The sequence below is a fragment of the Molossus molossus genome, unplaced genomic scaffold, assembly GCF_014108415.1.
Source record: "Molossus molossus isolate mMolMol1 unplaced genomic scaffold, mMolMol1.p scaffold_m16_p_10, whole genome shotgun sequence".
Lineage (NCBI taxonomy): Eukaryota > Metazoa > Chordata > Mammalia > Chiroptera > Molossidae > Molossus > Molossus molossus.
In genome coordinates, this window is record NW_023425345.1 from 100,057,159 (window position 1) to 100,081,780 (window position 24,622).

The following is a 24,622-nucleotide window of genomic DNA, read 5'->3' on the forward strand; positions in this document are numbered from 1 at the left end:
GGGCTAGTGTAGTAGCCTATTCAGAGACACTGATGGCTAGGACCAGACGAGCAGAGATCTGAGTGGGGAAAAGGCGTTTAATCCCGAATAAATCTCAAAGGTAGAATCATCAGGATTTGCTGACAGACCAGATGTCGGGTGTGATAAAGAGGAGTCAGAGACAAGACACTAGGGATTCTGGCCCGAGCCAAGGGAAATATGGAAATGCCATCGACCGAGAGGGGGAGACTGTGATGGAGAAGGCTTGTTTGGGGGAATGGTGTTGGAGGCCAGAGGCTTGGGTAGGGGTCTGCTGAATTTTAAGACGTCGTGGTATCAGGGGTGCGGTGGATACGCCGGGCGTCTGCAGGTAACAGGAAGGAATGAGCTAGAAACAGAAAACCGAGCCCTTGGCACATAAATGCAATTTAACACCGTAAACTGGGTAATATCACAGAACATGCAGACAGAGAGGGGAGAAGTCCCGCCACGGATCCGGGGCACTCTGCTCTCAGAAGAGGGGACAGGAAGCCACACGAAGAAAGTATGCGGGGGAGGAGGGTGTCATCCCGCATGTCCGACGCGCTGCGGGTCAGGAGAGGTGGGGCCGAGAAGTGGCCTGAGGTCAACATGTGGTTTCAGTATTGTTTGGTGACACGGTTTGGCGAATCCTGATAAAAGTGGATTTGAGTGAGGACAGAAGAGCTGCTACAATGAGAATAGATGCTTTCACAGAATTTCGCTTAAAAAAAGAGCACATTATTAATTGTATGTTGCAACAAAATGCTTGAATATTTTAAATGGGTCAAGTTCTTGTATTGATAATAAATATATTTCTTTTAAATAACACCCTACAGTGTAATATACAGACAGTAGTCCCCTCACCCACTGGGGACATGTTCCAAGACCCCCAGTGGGTGCCTGGAACCACAGGCAGAACCCACCCCTACGTACACTGTCCGTCCCCTATACAGTGAGTCCTCCCTTACACCTCTGACAGGTGCTTGGAAACTGCGAGCTTAAGAAAAACGACATAATGAAACCGGTTCTGCCACAGGTCATTGACACAGACAAGAGTTAAGTTCCTACGGCATCCTGCTGGTCACAAAACATCACCAAGCCTCTAAACAAAGACCCCAAACACTTCCGACACTAAATGCTGACACACATGTGGGCTCTACATACAGTTAAGAAAGATTAGTAAGACACACCTACGATCCTTCTTTTCCAACCTGCTTATTCCAGGTTAGGGTTCTGGGAGGCCGGAGCCTTGGCTGGCAGCTCAGGGCCCCAGGCGGGACCCCCCGGGCAGGATGCCCTTCCATCGGAGGGCCGCCCACACCCACACCGACTGGCACAGGGGAGACCGGCCAGCTCACCTCGCGTGCACACCTTTGGGAGGAGGGAGGAAACCAGAGGACCCACAGAAAACCCACGAAACATGGCAGATCGGGCAAATTCCACACAGTGGCCCTGGCCCGGAACTGATTTTCTCTCTCAAATATGACAATGCAGTGATGATAAACGAAACATTACACAAGGACCGACACACACCTTTGCACTTATGGCTTCTCTGGGGCACTTCTGAATTGCCAGCATCACTATTCTTCACTTCCAGGCCATCAGTGGGTAAAACAAGGGCCACCTGAGCACCAGCACTGCAATGCCTCAGGGGTACTGAGTGACCAACAAGCAGGGAGTGGACACCCGAGGAGACGCCGGACAAAGGAAGGAGTCACGTCCAGGCAGGCAGGGGTGGGACACTGTGAAATTTCATCTTGCTACTCAGAAATCTGCATAACTTAGAACTGACGATTGTTTATTTTTTAAATGTTCTACTTTATGTTTGCAGACCATAGGTGACTGTGGGTAACTGAACCAGAAAGGCCCACCATGGAGAAAGGGGACTGCTGTGCTATAATTACATGTTATATAATTATATAAATATATGCTAGGTCATTTATATTTATAAATATTACATAACTTTTAAAATCAAACTTTCTGAGATCGTAGACGTATATGCAGTCACTAGGAATAATAGAGAAAGATCCTGTATAGCCTATACTCAGTTTTCCTCAACTGTCATGTCATGGAAAACTGAAGCACTGTATCACAGCAGGGTATGGATGTGGATACAATCCACTGGTCTTGTTCAGTTTCCCTCATTTTACCCACACTGTGTGTGTGTGTGTGTGTGTGTGTGTGCGCGCGCGCGTGCACATTCCTATGCAATTTTATCACCACCACAATCAACATGCAGAAAATGTCATCACTACAAGGACCCCTCATGTTGGTCTTTTATCACCACACCCACCTGTGTCCCACCACCCCATCTCCCCTCCATAACCCCTTGAAGTGCTTACTAATCTATTCTCTATTTCTACAATTTTGTCATTTCAAGAAGGTTAGATAGATGGAGTAGTCCAGCACAGAACCCTGTGGGATCGGCTCCTCTCACTCAGCACAATCTCTGACGCTCCATCCAGGTTGTGACTATCAGTAGTATATTCTTTTTTAAATGCCGAGTAGTACTCCACAGTACGAATGTACTACAGGTGTTTAATCACTTACCTAGTGAAGGACTTCCAGGTTGTTTCCAGTGTTCAGTTATTAAAAATAAAGCTTCATGAACAGTCGTGTCGGGTGTTTTGTGTGAACGTAGTCTTCGTTGGTGTGGGGCACACCCGGGAGCATAATTGCTGGGTTGCAGGGTGATCGAATGTTTAGTTGTATATGAAACTCCCAAACTGCCCTCCAGAAGGGTGTGCCACTTTACATTCCTTCCAGCGATGCGGGGTTGCCCAGCCTTTTTACATCTGTCAGCATTTGCTGTTGTCACCAGTTTCTGTCTCAGTCATTATGACAGGTGTGAAGTGACATTGTTTTAATTTGCATTTCCCAAATGGCTAATGAGGTGAATGTTTTTCATGTGCTTACTGGCCATCTGCACGTATTCTTCAGGGAGGTGGCTGTTCATGTCTTTGCCTATATTCTAACTGTTTGTGTTTTCTTACTGCTGAGTTTTAAGGTCCTTTTTATATACTAGTCCTTTGTTGATTATTTGGTTTGCAAATATCTCTACCAGTCTTTAGCTTGTCTTTTCATCGTTTTAACAGTCTTTTGTAAAGCAAAATTTTTCACTTTGATGAGGTCCAGTTTATCAATTTTTCCTTCTATGGGCCATGCTTTTGACATCCAATCTAAGAATTCTTTGCTTAGTCCTAGATCTTAAAAAGTTTTTCCTATTTTTTTCTAAAATTTTTATAGTTTGGAGTATATATGTATGTGCATATGTGTGTATACACGTGTATACAAATTCATATACGTATATAGATTAGTAAATGGCTCCAAGAATTATTATAAAACTACCCATTAATTTTTGGTATATGTCCTTCCAGTCTTGTATTTGTGTTCTAAAGTTTACATTCATAGATTTTATTTACTTATTTATCTTATTGTTGTATTACAGATGTTTACCCCTTTTCCCCCACTGACCCCCTCCTTCCTGCTTCTACCCTTCTCTCTTCCCCACACTATTGTCTGTGTCCACTGGTTGTGCATATGTGCATACAAGTTCTTTGGTTTATTTCTTCCTACCCTTCCTCCCCTTCCCTTTGAGGTTTGTCAGTCTGTTCCCTACTTCCATGCCTCTGAATCTATGTTGATCATCACCTTCTTTTGTTCATGTTAGTCCATAAAGAAGTGAGATCATGTGGTACTTGTCTTTCTCTGACGGGCTATTTCACTCCAGGTCCCTCCATGTCATCTCAAAGGATAAGAGATCTTTCTTTCTTACAGCTGCATAGTACTCCATTGTGTATATGTACCACAGCTCTTTTATCCACTCATCTACTGAAGGGCACTTGGGCTGTTTCCAGATCTTAGCTATTGTAAACAGTGCTGCTATGAACATAGGGGTGCATATATTCTTTCTGATTGGTGTTTCAGGCTTCTTAGGATATATCCCGAGAAGTGGGATCATTGGGCCAAATGGCAGTTCCATTTTTAATTTTTTGAGGAAACACCAACATTCTTAGATTTTAAAAGTTTACATACACAGCCCAGCAGGTGTGGCTCAGTGGATTGAGCATCATCCCATGGACTGAGGTCCCAGCTTGGTTCCTGGTCAAGGTACATGCCCGGGTTATAGGTTCAATCCCCAGTAGGCAGCATGCAGGAGGCAGCCAATCGATTTTTGTGTCTCACATCAGCATTTCTCTCTTTCTCTAAAAAAATCAATAAAAACATATTTTTAAAAAGTTTACATATACATACATATGTCACTTTGAAAACACAAAATTAGGATTACACTACCTGAATTGTTCAGTAACAACCATGACCACTGTCCCCGGCAACGCTCTGTAACACCGTTTTACAGCTGCCCAGAGCGCACGGCAGGCCGCTCCGCCTGTCTCACAGGCCTCCTGTGGTCAGCCGTGGGCTGGTTCTCAGCCGCTGCTCTGTCACATTGAGGCCTCTCAGCTTCTGGGCTCTGCTGACTTCTGCCATGTCCTTCACTGTGTGGCGGCTTGGAGGACGGGCTGATGTGCTGAAGAACCCCTGCTCCCCATCCTTCCTTGTCATACTGCCATCTTGAGACAGAGGGTTCCCGAAACTTCTTGAAATGTAAATAATTCCAAATCCCTCTGGTAAAGAGCTGGGAGGGACCTGAAGCCTGGGGTTCAACGAGCTGTCTCTCCATCCACGCATCATCCCCTCCCGAGAGGCGAGCGCCGTGTGGGGTGAACCAGTGGACAGGGGTGGGAGGGACAGCAACACATGTGCCCTGCATTTCTTTCGGACTCCGAGTGTGACAGAGCCAAGGAGGTATTCTTGTTGCTGTGCCTCTCTTGTGTGACAGAGAAGAGCCCTTCAAACTGCTGCAGACTCTTCTGCCCTCGCCCGGGCCCTCTGGGGTCCTGGGGTCTGGGGGGACAGCAGGGAGCTCAGCCTCCCACACCGACGGGGGCTCTGCTCTTGCTCTGTGTCCCTGCTTTCTGCTTTGGAACCTAATGTGTGGAATCGTCCTGACAATTAAATAACAGTGGACAGCATGGGTGCCTGGCGCTCACTAGGTCCTCCAGAGGGAATAACCTTCGGTCCATTCTGCAGGGCACTGCTCCCAGGAGCAGGAATGTGAGGGCGTCCCGGGTGGCCAGGGCCCTAAAGGAAGCATTTGATTGTGCCTGGGTGAGGGCATCTGCCCGTTTGGAAGGCTGTGATACTAAAATCCTCCACGAGGAGGCACTCTTGCCATAAATCAGTGTTCAGTTGCTTGTTTTTTAATCCCTATTATTGATTTTATAACAGTCTGTACCTTTTTTCCTCACTTCTATTTTTAATAAAACAGTTCAAGCATTTGGAAAATGTATGAATAATATCAAAATTTTCATAAACCCACCAAGAAGCTTTTCTTTCTTCCCCCTCCTTCCCTTCCTTGTTTTTTTTTTTAAATTTTTTAAATTCTTTTTCTTCACTTCCCTCACCCCGTCTCCTTTGACAATCATCAGCTTGTTCAGCGTATCCATGGGTCTGCTTCTGTTTGGTTTGTTAATTCACTTCTTTAGACTCCACAGGTAAGTGATATCACACAGTATGTGTCTTCCTCTGTTAGACTGACTTCACTTAGCCAGTTACCCTCTAGGTCCACCCATGTTGCAAATGGCAAGATTTCATTTTTTTTTACTGTTGAATAATATTCCTGTGTGTGTGTGTGTATCACAACTTCTTTATTCATCTGTCAATGGACACCTAGGTTGCTTCCATATCTTGGCTAATTTCTTTATTTTTTAAATTTATTTTTCAATTACTGTTGTCATACAATGTTATATTAGTTTCAGATGTATGACATAGTGATTAAACTTCTATTTTTATTTTGTCTCTTCAACCCCCTTTAACAAACTTTTTGAATTAACCCTGATTGACGTTTTGTCCAACACTTGTCTCTCCCACCCTGTCTGAGGACTCGGTCTACCTACGCTGACCTGGGCTCTCCCACCCTGTCTGAGGACTCGGTCTACCTACGCTGACCTGGGCTCTCCCAGCCTGTCTGAGGACTCGGTCTACCTACGCTGACCTGGGCTCTCCCAGCCTGTCTGAGGACTCGGTTTACCTACGCTGACCTGGGCTCCCCACCCTGTCTGAGGACTCGGTTTACCTACGCTGACCTGGGCTCTCCCACCCTGTCTGAGGACTCGGTTTACCTACGCTGACCTGGTCTCCTACCCTGTCTGAGGACTCGGTCTACCTACGCTGACCTGGTCTCCTACCCTGTCTGAGGACTCGGTCTACCTACGCTGACCTGGTCTCCTACCCTGTCTGAGGACTCGGTCTACCTACGCTGACCTGGTCTCCTACCCTGTCTGAGGACTCGGTCTACCTACGCTGACCTGGTCTCTCCCACCCTGTCTGAGGACTCGGTTTACCTACGCTGACCTGGTCTCTCCCACCCTGTCTGAGGAGTCAGTTTACCTACACTGACCTGGTCTCGTACCCTGTCTGAGGAGTCAGTTTACCTACACTGACCTGGGCTCTCCCACCCTGTCTGAGGACTCGGTCTACCTACGCTGACCTGGTCTCCTACCCTGTCTGAGGACTCGGTTTACCTACGCTGACCTGGGCTCTCCCACCCTGTCTGAGGAGTCAGTTTACCTACACTGACCTGGGCTCTCCCACCCTGTCTGAGGACTTGGTTTACCTACGCTGACCTGGTCTCGTACCCTGTCTGAGGAGTCAGTTTACCTACACTGACCTGGGCTCTCCCACCCTGTCTGAGGACTTGGTTTACCTACGCTGACCTGGTCTCGTACCCTGTCTGAGGAGTCAGTTTACCTACACTGACCTGGGCTCTCCCACCCTGTCTGAGGACTTGGTTTACCTACGCTGACCTGGTCTCGTACCCTGTCTGAGGAGTCAGTTTACCTACACTGACCTGGGCTCTCCCACCCTGTCTGAGGACTCGGTTTACCTACGCTGACCTGGGCTCTCCCACCCTGTCTGAGGAGTCAGTTTACCTACACTGACCTGGTCTCTCCCACCCTGTCTGAGGACTCGGTTTACCTACGCTGACCTGGTCTCGTACCCTGTCTGAGGACTCGGTCTACCTACGTTGACCTGGGCTCTCCCACCCTGTCTGAGGACTCAGTTTACCTACGCTGACCTGGTCTCTCCCACCCTGTCTGAGGACTCGGTTTACCTACACTGACCTGGGCTCTCCCACCCTGTCTGAGGACTCGGTCTACCTACGCTAACCTGGTCTCCTACCCTGTCTGAGGACTCGGTCTACCTACGTTGACCTGGGCTCTCCCACCCTGTCTGAGGACTCAGTTTACCTACGCTGACCTGGTCTCTCCCACCCTGTCTGAGGACTCGGTTTACCTACACTGACCTGGGTATAAAGACTCCCCCAGAAGTGTGTCGGAAATGCAGACTCCTTGCCTCAGTTTCGGTGATTCTGACCAGCAGCCACATAGAGCATCCCGTGCTCCTCCTGGTGTGGGGCGCCAGTTCCCCCCACAGGAGACGTGTGAAGCCTGCAGCGGGCGTGGCACCCGGCTTCCATCGGTCTCGGACTCAAGCCCTGGGTACTTTCTATTTCTCCACAGCAGGTGTTTAGTTCGCATAACACAGTTCAGTGCTGAAACAAAAACATCATTACCATTTTCTACATCAAATCAAATTCTAACATCTGTTTGTGGGCCCATTTTTTACTTAAGGATGTTATTCCAATTAGAACGTCCAACACCGAAGCCGCTGGGCACGTGGACACGAGCTGATGCAGCGGCCGTGCGCTGTCAGAATCCCCTCCAGGGCCTTTCGCCGTGTCTGGGAAGGTGGAGATGCGCAGGTCAGCACGTGACCCACCAAGTCCCCTTCCAGACCTAGAGACTGTTCACACCACGCTCACAGCCTGTGTACAGGAGCCCACGTGGAACAAACATAAACGCTGCGAGCGGCGGGAAGGACACAACAGCGGTCACAGGAGTGGAAATGGATGGACAGAGCTGTGGGCTCGTGTTCACACACGAGCGGATCTCACAAAGGGGGAACCAGTTACAACACAGTCTGCTTGTCCTGGTATCTAAAGACACGTAACACAAGACGCTGTTTATCCACGGATACACATGACTTCCACGGTGAAAGGTCTGCAGCGTGCACGGGGAGCCCTCGTCAGTCAGCCCCAGGTGCCTCTGGGAGTGGCTGGAAACAAGGGGCACATTTGGCCAAAACGTACATTTACGCATTTGAGAGCTGATTCCATAAATGTTTGTTCTGTTATTCTCCAGTGTTCTGTGTTTGGAATAGATTTTCAAAGATATCAACACAGATATTTTGCATGAACTCAGTAGTAATTCTTCCCATCCCAAAGTGTTTTGGAGTGGACGAGACTCTCGTGTGTACCTTGGAGTAACCCTAAGACAGTCGTGAGAAACGCCGCCTCCCTTTGAAGAAGGGGAGGCTCCGAGTGGCCGGTGTTTGCCCGAGGTCACACAGCCAGTGAGAAGTCCAGCCAGGACTCAACCCAGGTTTCTAATTCAGCATTCTTCCCCCCAGCATCCATCCAAAAACGTTTTAGACGTTTTTATTGGTAACGAGCATTTCCGTACCTTTTATTACATTCTCTGAGAACTTTTTGTCAATGATGGGTATGCTTTTCAGTTGGCAGATTGAAAAACCAATAGAGTTAGCTATTTTATGATCTATTTGAGTGGCATATGCGAGATCCCATAGTAAAGCGGTGCTGGAACCTACATGCCACCCAGAAACTCTTGATTCATTCCTTCCAGCCACTGTCAACCTTCCCGTTTTCACAGCTAAAAATCAAGTTTATAGGTGTTTGTCATCTGATTTTTAAAAACGATGTTAACAACTTTTATTGCATAACTTGTAACACAAAAAAATAATAGCAACTTAAATTATTACCAGCAGGGGTTGGGTAACTGTGGTTAGGTCAGTGATGAATGCTTTCGTCGTGAAGACTCCGCAGCAGTGGATAAGAACGGTACCGAGCCAGCGTGCGTGGGTCTCGGCGAAAGGCCCCCTGGCTGGCGTCCATTCTGAACAGCTACTGCCCACACCTCGTGTGTCAGTACCGGTGCTATTCCAGTTGTTGAGTGTCTTTACACCACCCTTCTTCAGATTCAAAGTTAATTGTGAAGAAACAGAAGTCACCATGATTAAATCAGAGATATGCATACATTATAAAAATATGTACACACACACACACACACACAGAGTTAGAGTGTCAGAATTCCTGGTGATTTGCCCTCTATATCACACATTTCCCACAATCTTATACAGACGTAAATGTGGGAATTAAGCACTGGAGCCTTTCCTTAGCGTGCTCCCATCCTGAGTCAGCCACTCCGTGACGCCGTCCCACCCCTTGGCTCCGTTCTGTTCCCGGGGGCACAGCTCGAGGGCGGAGGAAGTGTCACGCATGACGCAAGAGGACAGACGAGGACGCCGCTGTCTTTCCAGTGATAAAATCAAAGGCACTCGACTTATTGATGTTTTCTATTTCGCTAAGAGCACTACAAATTATACAGAGACAGGGAAAGATCATATGCTATCAGCCCCTTTTAATGAAATTCTGATCCCCTCAAACCCCCTGTTCACTCAGGTCCTATTTTCCCTATCGGGATGGGACAGAAACCCACGATGTCTTCCAAGCTGAAAAGCCTGCTTAGTGCTATCAGACAAAGTACAGTTTCATCAAATACAGGCAAACCTTTCAAATCTCAGAAACCTTTGTGATGCTATTGTATTTTATCCTTATCAACCTTCCTAACCATGAGAATTCTTCCTTTCAATTCAGAGGAATGAAATTAGAACTTTAAAAATTGGCCAGGATTTCCCATTACAGATCCATGTGTTCTGGACTCTGGCTTGTGGCATTTTATTCCACCAGCAGATGCTGGCATCAGCTCAACTTCACTCGTTTTCCATGGACCCTGTTGAAAGGGGCTCTTTAAATATATATATATATATATATATATATATATATATATATATATATGTTTTCATTGATTTTTTTTTTTTTAAGAGAGAAAGACAGAAGCATTGATGTGAGAGAGAAAGATCGATTGTCTGCCTCCTGCACACCCCCTACTGGGGATCGAGCCCGCAACCCAGGCATATGCCCTGACCGGGAATAGAACCGGGACCTCTCAGTCCATGGGATGACACTCAACCCACTGGGCCACACCGGCCTGGTGAAAGTGGCTCTTTTAATGTGACTTACATCTTTGTACCAGTAGCTATGTTTTCTTCTCTTTTTTTAAGAAATGATCAGTTTCTCAAAATATGAGGGAAAGCAATGCGGTTATGAATTGAGAAGCAGAAACACTAAAACAATGGAATAATTCACTACAGCTAGTAGTTAACACATAAAATCCAATCCAGCTCAGCCATAGCAAATAATTTCAAGTGTGATAAATCTGTCGGACAATTAAAGATTATGTAAGCCAGAGTTGTAGCATATGGCTTAATGACAGGTAATTTGAATTCTTTTCACGCATTGCTTTCCTGCAGAAGTATCTAGTAACATCCCCAACACGGTTTTTTATTTAGTATTCTAGTGTTAGCTCAGCAGAAATCCCTCTTTACACTATCAGTGCAAAAGTGTATTATTTATGAAATTGATTCCTCACACACTGTGTTGTGAGAAGGTTAATGGTTAATTGGTTTAGTCAGTGGTAGGATGTATGTTTAATAATGCATGAGATGATAGCCTTTTGATTTGTTTATTTTTCAGGAAGACTCAATTTCTGCAATATTATAGGCAAGATATGTAAACCGATTGCATGGATTAGTTCCCACTGCGTTTAAACATTTGAAGAGCATTTGCAACCAGAAGAGAAACCAACAAATGAGTTCAGATATTTAACAACGGTGTAGTTCACGATGGAGAGCCAGCATTTAACACTTAGTTTTCCCATAAGTCTTAAATGATCTGAACTAAGAATTGATTTTCTATTGAGTTGGTGTACGGAACACAGAACTGTTTTTTTCTCTCGGATTTTGGTCATCAGCACCCGTGAGCAACGTGACAGCAAAGTCAGAGCCGGAGCCACACAGGAATAACACTGAGCTCCAGCATCTATTTACGCTCTTCAAGAGCAGGTTACATCCTCTGAGGGCCCGTGGCTGCTTTTTCCTCAGCCACCTTGATACCCTTTTGACGCTCAAAACTTCCTGACTGAGCACCAGAGGGTATAGGTGGGTCTTAAGCTATATCCGTCAGTTTTCTTTCCCACTAAATTAAACTCAGAGACTTTTTTTTATTGTTGAAAGAATTACAGATGTCCTCCTTTTTTCCCCTTTGACCCCCTCCTTCCCATTCCCACCCCCTCCTGCCTTCCCCAGCCTAATGTCCGTGTCGATTGGTTGCGCATATATGCATATAAGTTCTTTGGTTTATCTCTTCCCTCCGCTCCCACCCTACCCCTCTGAGGTTTGTCAGTCTGTTCCCTACTTCCATGACACTGGATGGCTTTTGGTCAACAGACGATTTTGTTCATTATGTTCCACAAATAAATGAGATCATGTGATATTTGTCTTTCACTGATTTGCGTATTTTGCTTAGCATAAGACTCTCCAGGTCCCTCCATGTCATCTCAAAGGGAAAGAGATCTTTCTTTCTTACAGCTGCATAGTATTTCATTGTGCATAAATGTACCACAGCTTTTTTATCCACTCATCTACTGATGGGTACTTGGACTGTTTCCAGATCTTAGCAATTGTAAATAGTGCTGCTGTGAACATAGGGGTACATATATTCTTCCTGATTGGTATTTCAGGCTTCTTGGGATATATTCCTAGAAGTGGGAAACACCATATTGTTTTCCATAGTGGCTACACCAGTCTGCATTCCCACCAGCAGTGCACTAGAGTCCCCTTTTCTCCACACCCTCGCCAACACTTGTCGTTTGATAATTTGTTGATGGTGGCCGTTCTGGCAGGTGTGAGGTGATATCTCATAGTTATTTTAATTTGCATCTCCCTGATGATTAGTGATGTTGAGCATTTTTTTCATATGACTCCTGGCCATTTGTATATCCTGTTTGGAGAAGTGTCTATTCAGGTCCTCTGCCCATTTTTTAATTGGATTGTTGTCTTCCTTTTGTTGAGTTGGATGAGTATTCCATATATTTTAGAAATTAATCCCTTATCTTATGTATCGTTGGCAAATATGTTCTCACAGAGAGTGGGTTCCCTTTCCATTTTGGTGCTGGTTCCTTTTGCTGTGCAGAAGCTTTTTAGTTTGATGTAGTCCCATTTATTAATGTTTTCCTTTCTCTTTTCCTAGGTGATATATCAGTAAAAATTCCACTACATATGATGTCTGAGATTTTTCAGCCTACATTTTTTTCTAGGATTTTTATGGTTTCGTGGGCTCCATTTAAGTCTTTTATCCATTTTGAGTTTATTCTTGTGTATGGTGTAAGTTGTTGGTATAATTTCATTTTTTGGCATGAAGCTGTCCAATTTTCCCAGCACCATTTATTGAAGAGACTGTCTTTTCTTTATTGTATGCTCTTGCCTCCTTTGTTGAATATTAATTGAGCATACTATCTTGGGCCAATATCTGGGTTCTCTGTTCTGTTCCGTTGATCTATATGTCTGTTCTTGTGCCAGTACCAGGCTGTTTTGATTATGATGGCTTTGTAGTATAATTTGATATCTGGTATTGTGATCCCTCCCACTTTGTTCTTCTTTTTCAAATTGCTGTGACTATTTGGGGTCTTTTATGGTTCCATATAAACTTTTGGAGTGTTTGTTCCAGATCTATAAAATATGCCATTGGTACTTTAATAGGGATTGCATTGAATCTGTAGATTGCTTTGGGTAGTATGGACATTTTAATGATGTTGATGTTTCCAATCCATGAAATCTTAGCCATAGCAATTAGAAAATAAGAAAAAATAAAAGAAATCCAAACCAGAAAAGAGGAAATGAAACTGTCATTATTCACTGATGATATGAAATGGTACGTAAAAAAACCCTAAAGACTCCATGAAAAATCTACTAGATTTAATAAATGAACTTGAAAAAGTAGCAGGATACAAAATTAACATCCAGAAATTGACAGCATTCTTATACACCAATAATGAACACTCAGAAAGGGAAACAAACAAACAAAAATCCCATTTACTATTGCAACAACAACAACAACAACAAAAATACCTAGGAATAAACTTAACCAAGGAGTAAAAGACCTGTTTTCAGAAAACTACAGGATATTGAAAAAACTTAGAGACTTTAAAGTGGTAAAAGATGCAGTATCACCTGACCCCTTTTCAACCCAAGTGAAACACTGTTAAATAAAACCAAAGAGGAAGAAGAGGAGGAGGAGAAGGAGGGAGAGGAAATAAATCACTGTGTATTTGAGAACAATTGGTTAAAAATTCTCAGTTAAATTCTATTGTGCAAAACTGGACATGTGAGGTTTTGAACCCGAGATGTCTTCAGGCTGTTACCAGGTTAGCAGCCCGACACGGGATCAGCTCCAGTTCAACCAGCGCTGCCACAGTGCTCTGCAGGGCCGAGCCACCAGGACTGCCGACTGGCCATGTCACACAACTTACAAAGACCTCTGTACTATTTAAGTGGAAGGCATTATGAAGTTCATCTGGTACAACTCATGTTTTGTAAACTCGAAATTCAGAAAGCTAGGGGATTCTCTCAAAGTCACACAAATGATCAGCATCTTTGTTTGTTTGTTAATCCTCATCTGAGGATATTTTTCCATTGATTTTAGAGAGAGTGGAAGGGAGGGTATGTGTTGGGGGGGGTAGAAAGAGAGAAATATATTGATGTGTGAAAGACATATCAATTGATTGGTCTCCCACACGACCCTAACTGGGGTTGGGGACAGAACCTGCAACCCAGGTATGAACCCGAGTTCTTTTCAGTTCTTTTCCAGAACTGAACCTGAGACCCTTCGGTCCTCGGGCCAATGCTCTAACTTCTGAGTGAAACCCCAGGGCTGATCAGCATCTTTTATATCCGTTGAGTATTTTCCCTTCTCCACATATTAAGTCTCCAGATTAAAAAGAAAAAAATGAAAGTATCTCGATCACACTTTTAGGGGACTCCTCTCTGTGTTAATGTCTCAGACAACATTTATTATGGTGAGTTAGCGCTATTCTTTAATGAAAATTCACTGCAAAATATTAATTGAGGCCTAGTTAATATTAGCACTGTATGTATAAAATTCCCCTTTCACATAGAATCTGATCAGAAATATAGGACATGTCTGATTTCAGACTGTGGCTCTGACAGATCCTTGTGACAGTAGAAATCATACATGGTCAGCTAGCTGGTGGCCTCCACTGTATCAGTGATGGGAGCTTTCCAAGACAGGAGCTGATATGCAAATATTACAAGGTGCCAACCATGAATTCAATTTGAATTATATCATAAACTTGTAAGATGAACATTACTTCCCCTTGAATGTACTTCATTGGTGGTTAATGAGTGTGGCTTAGAATAACTGGGCACTACATTCAGCTTTGACCTCATAACATACAAGCTTCATCTGAATTTCTTCCACATGCAATGGGTACTACAGCCACCTTGCGAAGGTTAACAAGAATATTTGTAAATACTGTTGTTACGTGCTTTCTTTGGTTTGATAGCTGACTGGTTTTTCCATCCTGATTGAAAACTGACACCCAGTAATTATTCACCAGTTCGTTCGTTCATTCGTTCGTTCGTTCGTTCGTTCGTTCGTTCATTCATTCATTCATTCATCAAACATGTATTACATACCTCACATATCCTATAGTGTGCTAGGCACTCTGCATTAATTATCTTTTATCCATAAAACAATCCTGCAACATAGACATTACTGTGCTTCCATGTTCCAGACTGGGGTCAATGAGCCCAGGTCTGTGCGCCGCTGTGCGCTCCAGCCCTCTTGACCAAGAGACAGGAACATCAGTCCTCACGCTGGCCTCTAGTCACATCCGCACAGACAGTAAGCAGCCTTTCATGGGATAATTTGTTTATTTCACCTGTCAAGCAAACAGTTGTCTCCTGGCACGGTTACCAAACATTAGTGAGGAGCTGTTGACTTGAGGTTCAGAAAGGGCAAACATTGTGTGACTCGACATGGTGACGACAGCAGCTGAAGTCAGATGTGTGATGATCTGTGATACGAAGTGCTTGGTCACTGCTGTTCTAAAACCTCTGTGTAAAAAGCTGAAATCTTTAGATTAAGAAATGAGAGTGTAAATCTATTACATCCTAGTACATACTTCTCAAAAATTTAATTCTCAAATTTTTTTCTTAAGATTATCTTGTTTTGAATGGAACGAGCAGGCCAGGTACAGATATCAATATTCATCAAATGCCTGGCCTGCCCATTCCTAAAGTTCCGACACGCGCAGAACATCCACGTCTTGGCTGTGGTACGTAAGCAGCCAGGGCCAAGGGGAGACGCTCAGGTTTAGGATGCTACCTTTCTTACAAACAGGTGGTATTTCTTTGGGGAGGGTAAAGGTTTATTTGAGACTTTATTTTGACACATTTTTGTTCAAAGCTTTGGGGAATTAACTGAGCGACATCACCACCACTAAGAACAAAGTTTTACAACGAACGCAGAAGCCACCCCTCAGTGGGGGCACAGTGGGCAAGAGCGCCACCCGCTTGTGCCAGGGGACCCAGGTCCATCAGGGACCTAACTCTCGCCTGGTGGTCTGCCCAATGGAAGGCACTGTTGTTGCTGTTGTGTGTGGGTGCTACCATATATTGGCTATTCTTGCTTCTGAAACTATTTATGCTAATCACACTTGCTATTGTACTTATGTAACTTAACTAAAATGGCTACAAGAATAGTTGCTATTGTGATCAATGGTGTATACCATGTACCATAAACTGAAATACAAATGCACAAGGAGAGATTTCTGTGAAGAAGAGGTTGGAAGCTTTAAGGAAAATGACAGTGGAAAGTTGCTTAAAGATGTTCTCAGAGTCTGAGACAACCATGGGGCAGGGGTTGTGGCAGGTATAATACCCTAGAACTACTCTTTTCTTGGTCTACTTCACACACGTCTTTAAGAGCCTGCTCAGCTGAAAAGGAAACAGAACTGGAAATTGTAAATGTCTTGGTCTTAAGTCAGCATTTTTGAATTTTAGATGAAAATAAAATAATTTGTCTCTTTTTTTTGTCTGATAGTTTTTTGACCAATAATTACAAAAATATGTAAATCGTGTCTTCTTGACCATTGTTCACAATAGTAACTATTCTTATAGCCATTATATGTGAACTGGGATAAAAGTTAATAGCATAACAAAGTACAACTTAATGAGGACAGTCCAGTAATAAAGTCACCCCTTAACCTTAAATGCTCCAAAAGATATAACCAAAAGGATCAAGAGAAATAGATGAATAACGCGTCTGGTAACGTCCGAATGTGTCTCTCAAATGTGTTTTTTTAGGAGTCCACTAGCATATTACTGTGGCGGACAGACCCTATGGTGTGGCCTCACTCCACAATTTCTACCTCCTATTGTTATTTAAAAAATTTTTTTTTCTTTATTGATTTTAGAGAAAGGAAGGGAGAAGGAGAGAGAGAGAGAGAGAAACATCGATGAGAGAGAACATCAACTGGCCGCCTCCTGCACGCCCCCCACTGGGGATCAGGCCCACAACCTGGGCATGTGCCCTGACCCGGAATTGAACTGGCGACCTCTTGGTGCCTGGGTCGACACTCAACCACTGAGCCACACGGGTCAGGCTCCACCTCCTATTACCCATGTAATCCCTCCACTCTGAGTGCAGCTGGGGCTGGGACTGGCTCATAACCAACAGAATAGGCTAAACTGATGGTGTCACTCTGGAGATGAGGTTATGTCCCATAAGTCTCCACCTTAGCCTGGAGCAAGAGATTCTCCTTGCTAACTTGAAGCAGTAAGGGGTCACATTGAGCAAGCCCACATGGCAAGAAACTTTAGGTGGTCGCCAGGCACTGCAGGGATCTCTGGAGCTGAAGGTGACCTCTAGACAACAGCAAGCAAACAGCTGGGACCCTCAGTCACACTGTCACGAGGAAAGTCTGCCCACAACCTAAGTGAGCCTTCGATGAGGATGAAGCCAGCGGACACCTGAATTATAGCCGGAGCCTGAGCCGCGGACCAGCTAAGCGGTGTCTGACTCCTGACCACGGAAACTGAGAGATGAAGTGTGCTGTGTCAGCCATCAGCCATTACATTAGTGTAATTTGTTACAGGGCAATAGAAAAACTGATACATACACTTGTTTGGTGGTTTTGTAGCCACATCTGTTTACCTTTCTATCCCTCTCACTGGACCCTGAGCAAGTTTAAAGATAGGGATGGTCTTGCCTGACTTTTCCCCCCGGTGTTCAGCAGCCTTGTCTGACACAGGAGGTCAGTAAGTGTGTGCTGAATGAATAATCTAGGGAATGAATGAATGAACGAACGAACGAATGAATGACTATGACACTTTAGCATTCCAGCGTATTTATTAACTTCCATGATGCATTGCTTTTCCCTCTATGATCTCTTGGCTAATCAACATGCTGAGAAAACTGAAATTATTTCCTTTCTTAATAAAGTCATTTATCTTCATTAAAATGGAACTGCTGTCCTAGTTTCTGGTCATACTGTTTGATTAGATCCTTCTGGAATATTTTGTAGAATTCTCTGTGGTTCTTACTAGCCTACATAATTTTGTGACATCAGCTACTTCAATCAGCCAGTTACTTTTCTCCAACTCATTATTTCAAATGTTTAAAATGATCCTGGTTTAAATGGAACAAATGCTAGACTCCAATTCCTAAGGCACCCCATTAACTTGTTTCTATGAAAGGAATTAGCACAAATTCCCTTTCTTTGAACCCATTTAAATCCACATGAGTACTTGATTTCTCACTCTGTCATTAGCAATAATAATCATATTCAGACTTTGGATGATGAAAGTACTTTACACAAATTATGTTGTTTATACATGTAATACCCAGAGGTAGCCGTGCTATATAAAATTCCCATTTTTTACATAAGAAAATGTTTTGTTTTTTAAAAAATATGTTTTTATTGTTTTGTTTTTAGAGAAAGAGGAAGGGAGGGAGAGAGAGAAACATTGATATGATAGAGAAACACTAACTGGCTGCCTTCTGCATGCCCCCCACTGGGGATCAAGCCCACAACCTGGGCATGTGCCCTGACTGGGAATCAAACTGGGACCTCTCAGTCCATGGGACGATGCTCAATCCACTGAGTCATCATACCAGGCGGGCAAGAAAATGTTTTTTGGAGTTAACCTGTAAGTTATTTGCTTAGTGATCAATTTGTTAAGTATTGAAAATATACAAAGCACTGTATTTAGAAAAAAAGGAATTAAACAAAGGCAGGCATCTGTCTTGTTTAACTTTCAAATTCTCCATAGTTTTATCTGTTGTTTTTCAATTTAATATTTTACTACTAATATTTCCACACACAAAAGCTGGGCATAAACCTTTATCACCTTAAGCCTAGAAAAGTACGACAGCCTTTACTTGTGTTGATCCGAGGACTTGAGAACACCGTGCTGAGCTCTGCCTTGCTGCTTCTCAGGGAGCCAGAGGCCTCTCCTGCCCGTCACTTACGGTGCAAACCTTCTGGCTTTGTTAATACCCTTGCAGACACTTCCCCATCTAATGTTCTCTATTAATGTTTTCATTATTTAATTACTAGAAATTCTCTATACCAGCCAGGGTAACTAGCCATTGCCCCTTTAAGGAAAACTTCTTCTCTACTTGTGGTTTTTTGTTTTTTTTTCATCCTCACCTGAGGATATGTTTATTGATTTTTAGAGGAGAAGAAGGGAGGGTGAGAGAGAGAGACAGACAGACAGAAAGAGAGAGAGACAGAAAGAAAGAAACACTGATGTGTGAGAGAAACATCAATTGGTTGCCTCTGGTACCCACCCTGACTTGGAATCGAGCCTGTAACCTAGGTATGTGCCCTGACCAGAAATTGAACCTGCACCCTTTTGATATTCGGGACAATGCTCCAACCTACTGAGCCAATGGGCAGGGCTCTACTTCTTTTTTTATATGCCAGCCCTTCAGACAACATGCCCTCCTGGCTCATGTTTAACAACTCAACCCTTCTCTCCTTTAAAAGCAGGTACAATATTCCCCTTGTGGTCCACCTTATCCTACTCTGATTGGGTCTCAGCTCTTTGCCCCTCAAACACCTGGACTGCATTCATTTGCTCACATTTATACCAGCACCGACAGCACCCTGGACCAGCAGCATCGGCATCACCGAGGACCTTGAGAAACACACATTCGTGGGCTCCACCTCAAATACAGTGACTCAGAAATACTGAGGGTGGATCCCAGCAAATGGTTCTAACAAGCCTTTGGCCTGATTCTGATGCATTCTGAAGTCTGAGAGCCACTGATCTGTGTCAACATATAAGTAAAAATACATGCACACACACCTATGGACACCGTTCTCTCAACAGTATGTCATTTTAAAAAATTAGTTAGGCCCTGGCTAGTTTTGCTCAGTGATTAGAGCTTCGGCCCGCGGTCCAGAGAGTCCCAGGTTCGGTTCCCGCTAAGGGCACGTACCTCGGTTGCAGTTCATTCCCGGCCCCAGTTGAGGTCGTGGGGGTGGCAGCCACTCAATGTGTCTCTCTCATATCAATGTTTCTCTCTCTCTCTTCCTCCTTATCTCTCTCTCCCACTCCATCTGAAAATGGATGCAAAAATATCCTCTGGTGAGGGTAAAAAATAAAAAATTTAGTTAGATCCCCCATTTAGATTGTAAGCTGTTTCAGATGTCAGGAAGCATGTGATAAAACATAACTATACTACTATTATCTTTAACACCCACAACACCTAGCACAGAGCCCAAAGTTTATACTCACTCTGGCTAACACCCCTTGTCTCTTGATACCATCTCGGTTCAATAACGTTTAAGCGCCTTGGACCAAAAGGTACAAAGGAAAGAAAATAAGTGACCAAGCATCCACAGCTCTGTTCAAGGCTGAGAACACCAAACGAGCTCCGCACACGCGCTCCACCACGGAGCCCCCGTGCACTTCCACAGCTGCATCGCCCCGTCGCCAGGCGTGCACAAGGTTGTGCCCCCCGAAAGCACCTCTAGGTGGCAACTTCCACCTCAGATGTCCTTCTCTGCTCCTTGCTGGCCTGGATAACCCCTCTGTGTCCTCCAGGGCCCCCCTGCGGGACGCTTCTCCGACCCCATTCCAGCATAGTGAGGGGCTGCTCCCTTGTGCTCCTGAGGTTCCCTGTATTTACCCCCATCCTGGCATTTCCCGTGCTGTCTTATGAGAACCACGTCCACCTGTCTGTCTGCCCCACTACTCTGCACTGCAAACACCTGGCGACAGGTTTCTCAGGGTTGTAGTCCAGTGCTAGTCATGTAACGTGTTCAACATTTGTTGAATAGGAAAAATAATAAGGTCAAATGTAACACGAGGCATAATTACATTTCCTATGCTTTCATTTCCTCAACAACAAATTCAGTTCAGAATTGAAATGAAGTTCATCACTACTGCTTCTTGACGGGGTCAGGGGCGCATAAGGCTGGCCCTGTGCCCCTCCTGATACCCAGTACACGCGGACACAGACTTTCTTCAGCGGGTATACCAGCAATCCAGACGCACAGGGCAGACAGGGGACAAGCATGAACATGCACTTGGTTGTCTTTTCAAGTACAATCTGCAGTTCCCAGTGAGGAAAGCGTCCCAGACTGTGCCCCACGGGGCTCCATGTACGCTGTGCCAGGGGTGGGTCTTTGTGAGGAAAAGGTCATTTTCTAGCGATTGGAGTTGCCTGGTCACCTAACAGGTCGTTGGGGCAGGCAGGGGTGAACAAAGCAATAAACAAATTCCCTTGGGTGATCACCTTCCAGGCCAGTGAGCCCTGGGACAGAGACGATGCCCAACAGCACCAGGTGCTCACACCCTGGTTTCCTGCCAAACTCGCTATGACATTCGGGGCTGATCCCCGCTCCTGGGCACTGTCTCCAGCACACAGTAGGAGACGGTACTGCCTGAGCCATGCCATGGCAGGGTCACGTGTGCACTGGTCACATGTCTCAGAGCAGAGCAGAGAGAACAGCAGTGCCCAGAACAGCCCCGAGCAGCTGCCATCCCCACAGGAAGACAGCCTGCCCACGCGGTGGGTGTCCGAGTTTGCAGATCTGAAATGTGACACCTTCCTTCCTTCATTCCTGAGTGAGGGTCTGCACCTCCTTTAAGACACTGCTTATTTTGAAGAGATCAGGAAAGAACTGATGAATGCATGCATAAATCAATGAAACCTCTCTGTTTTGATGGAGGAAAGTTAAAAGGGGCATTTAAAATGGCATCTGTGGCAGCCCCAGTGCAGTTCCTTATCTGTGAAAATCCGAGGATGAAGAAAACCCTCTATACTGACAATCTGACTGCAGACAATCTAACACTTCAGCCGCGTGTTTGGGGACACAGTAGCCAGTCAGAGGGCAGGTGATGCCGGACAGAAAATCCAACCTAAGCTGTGCTGCTGGGAGTGAAGGCCGAGGAGGGGGCGGGGAGCGTTCCTCTGCCCACCCCCAGGGTCCCGCAGACCCCGACCTGCGTTAGCCCGAAAGGTAAGAGCACAGGACGAGGAGGGCAGGACACAAGGGACTGGAGCTAAGCGGTGAAATCAACAAAAACACAAATGAGTCTAAGGACCGTTGTACAGATCCACAAAACAGGGCGGTTTCTCCACTGGTGCAGGAAAATGTAATGATGACCTAACTCCGAAACCACGGCCACCAAGTGGAGTGAAAAGAACAAGAAAACCCCTTGTCTCAAACAGAACTGAATAAGAAGAATAGAGAGCACCGAGCTACGTGCACCCACATACGCATTTGGCACGACCGGGAACCTCTCACATCAGCAGAGTGGAGAACGCACCGTTTTCCGTGGTTTCCGCACCCCCAGCCTTGCCTAACTGTGCCCCCAGGTTAATTACAGCACAAAGATGGGCTCACAGAGAGGTGACGAGCTGGAGGAAATCAGAAGAGCAGGGTGCAGAGCTGAGCTTCGCGGGCAGAGTCCAAGGAGGAGACACATGAGTGTGCGGCCCGGGCTGAGAGAGCCGCCCCGTGTTCAGTGTTCCCACCCGCGAGCGGGCGTGGAGAGGCCGTCATGTGTGTGAGCGTGCGCCCAGGTGTGGCCTGCACGAGCCCATGCCCGGGGGCACCCGCGTGGGGCCGCGTGGGGACGAGAGAGAGAGACGGGAAGAAATCAGACACGGCCTCCAAGTCCTCAACTGGAACTTGGCTCCATCCATAATCTTATGCACCGGTTAGAAATTGTGTGACAAATATATATATTTATGAGCATGGCGAGGAATAGACTCATCATACTTTTCCAAAGCAACTGGGCGATCCTTTTTTTTAAAAAAAATTAAGGTGCCTGAGACTTATTACAATACCAACTTGATTTTTAAAAATAACTTTTCATTCTACTTATTCCAAAATATTTATTCATATACTTTTGGCTCATTTCCAGCAAAAACGGCCTATGCATTTGCATTTTTAAGGGATTTGTGTTGACTCTGGCTGAGGTTTTTATTAGCTTCATTGAGATGTGATTTATACACCGTGAACTTCACCCATCTAAAGAATGCAATTCAATGGGTTTCTGGTATACTTTCAGAATTGTGCTGCCATCACCATATTTTAATTTTAGAATATATTCATCATCTCTAAAAGCAACTCATTAGTCACTGCCCACAATCCTATACCAATGAATTTTGGGTACTGTCCTTCCAGGCTTGTGCTTGAGTTATACAGTTTATATTTATAGGTGTATATTTTATAACACACGTACACATAAAGTGCATGTTCTGGAGTCATTTTCATATCTGGGTTGAGACCTGGCGCACTTCCTAGCGACACAGTGGTGAGAGGCCCTTGAACTGCTCTGTGCCTCGCTTCCTCAGCAGTAACGCAGAAAAAGAGGCCCCCTCACGGGCTTGTGTGAGCAGTTTTTAAATTTATCTTCATTGTTGAGAGTCCCCCCGCTGACTCCCACCCCCGGCTCCGTCTCCCCCCCTCCCGGGCCTTGCTGCACTGTTGTCTGTGTCCGGGGGCTGTGCCTATATGCACAGAAGTCCTTCGGTTGATCTCTTCCCGGCCCCCAACCCTTCCCTCTGAGACCTGTCAGTCTGTTCCCTACTTCCACGTCTCTGGGTCTATTTTGTTTGTTAGTTTATTTTGTTCACTAGATTCCACAGGTAAGTGAAATAATGTGATATTTGTCTTTCTCTGACTGGCTTATTTCACTTAGCAAAATACTCTCCAGGTCCCTCCATACTGTCTCAAAGGATAAGAGATCTTTCTTTCTTACAGCTGCATAGTACTCCATTGTGTATATGTACCACAGCTTTTTTATCCACTCATCTACTGATGAGCACTTGGGCTGTTTCCAGATCTTAGCTAGTGTAAATAGCACTGCTATGAACATGGGGGTACATATATTCTTTCTGATTGGTGTTTCAGGCTTTTTAGGATATATTCCTAGAAGTGGGATCACTGGGTGGTGAGACGTTTTCAAATGAGAAAATTCACCCCAAGTGCTTAATGCAGCAACTGGAACACAGTCAGCACTCAGTAAATATTAGCTATCACCATTCCACCATCAACATCTCAGGTGGTAGAATTACGGATGACGTTCACTTAATACTAGGGATGCACTGGTATTGCTTTGGTGAGGAAATACGGAAAGTAAACATTGTTTCAAGCCATCCAGAGGGACGATCAAGCAAGTGGGGAGTGAGCAGGGAGGCCCAGCTTCTCCAGCTGAAGGTATGGTCCAGTACCTGGAGGGGTCATCACCCCCAGGAGCTCCCAATGAGCACGGTCCCAGCCCTGATGCTGTGTCACAGATGTTCGGAGGTGGCCTGTGTCCCTTTGAAAGAGGAAGATGCCTCCCTGGCCTGCTGTTGCCATGGCCTTGGAGGCAGCTGGCCCAACGCAGGTCAGACCTGTGCACCTAAGCTCGGAGCTTGCGGTGTGAGCTCTGCCAGCAACACCACCTGTCCCAGGTGTGGCATCACCCAGTCCAGGCGGCATACATCACGGTCACCAAGACCGTGGGTTGTCAGTAAGGCTTGGATTCAAACCCGTGCTCTGTTACTTTCCAAACCCTACAGGCCTCAGCTTCCCTTACCTGTAAAATAAGGATGACAACAGCTACTTCCACAACTGTAAAGTGATTAGCTCATGTCGTAAGAAGCCAGTATTACTAGTAAAGGTGCTGGTTTTGTTACTATTACGTAATCTAGAGATTTATAACCTGTGTCCTCAAGGACTTTGAAACACCCCCACCCTTTCATGTCCACTCAACCCTATGGTACACACAAGGAGCAGATGGGATAACCGATGAGCTGAGTCTAATCAATTCCCTTCCACATCTATTCGAGGGCCTAGTATGTGCCATGAGCTTGAGATACAACAATGAGTAAAAGACAAGGACCGTTCCCCGCGTGGAACAGAGGGAGATGGATAATCAACGAACACATGAGTCAGTCAAGTACGTGTACACATTAAGTACATGTAATAGATACGTGTGCTAGATGAAAATGCTAGAGCTGAATAAAGAAATGAGCTTCGGGAGTGCTGGG

The 24,622-nt window shown here is 45.2% G+C and overlaps 1 protein-coding gene across 3 annotated transcripts in view; it reads right to left on the reverse strand.

Moving 5' to 3' along the window:
* Window positions 1-24,622, reverse strand: part of MTUS2 (microtubule associated scaffold protein 2) — a 389,435-nt gene that overhangs the window by 277,698 nt on the left and 87,115 nt on the right. The window lies entirely within an intron of this gene.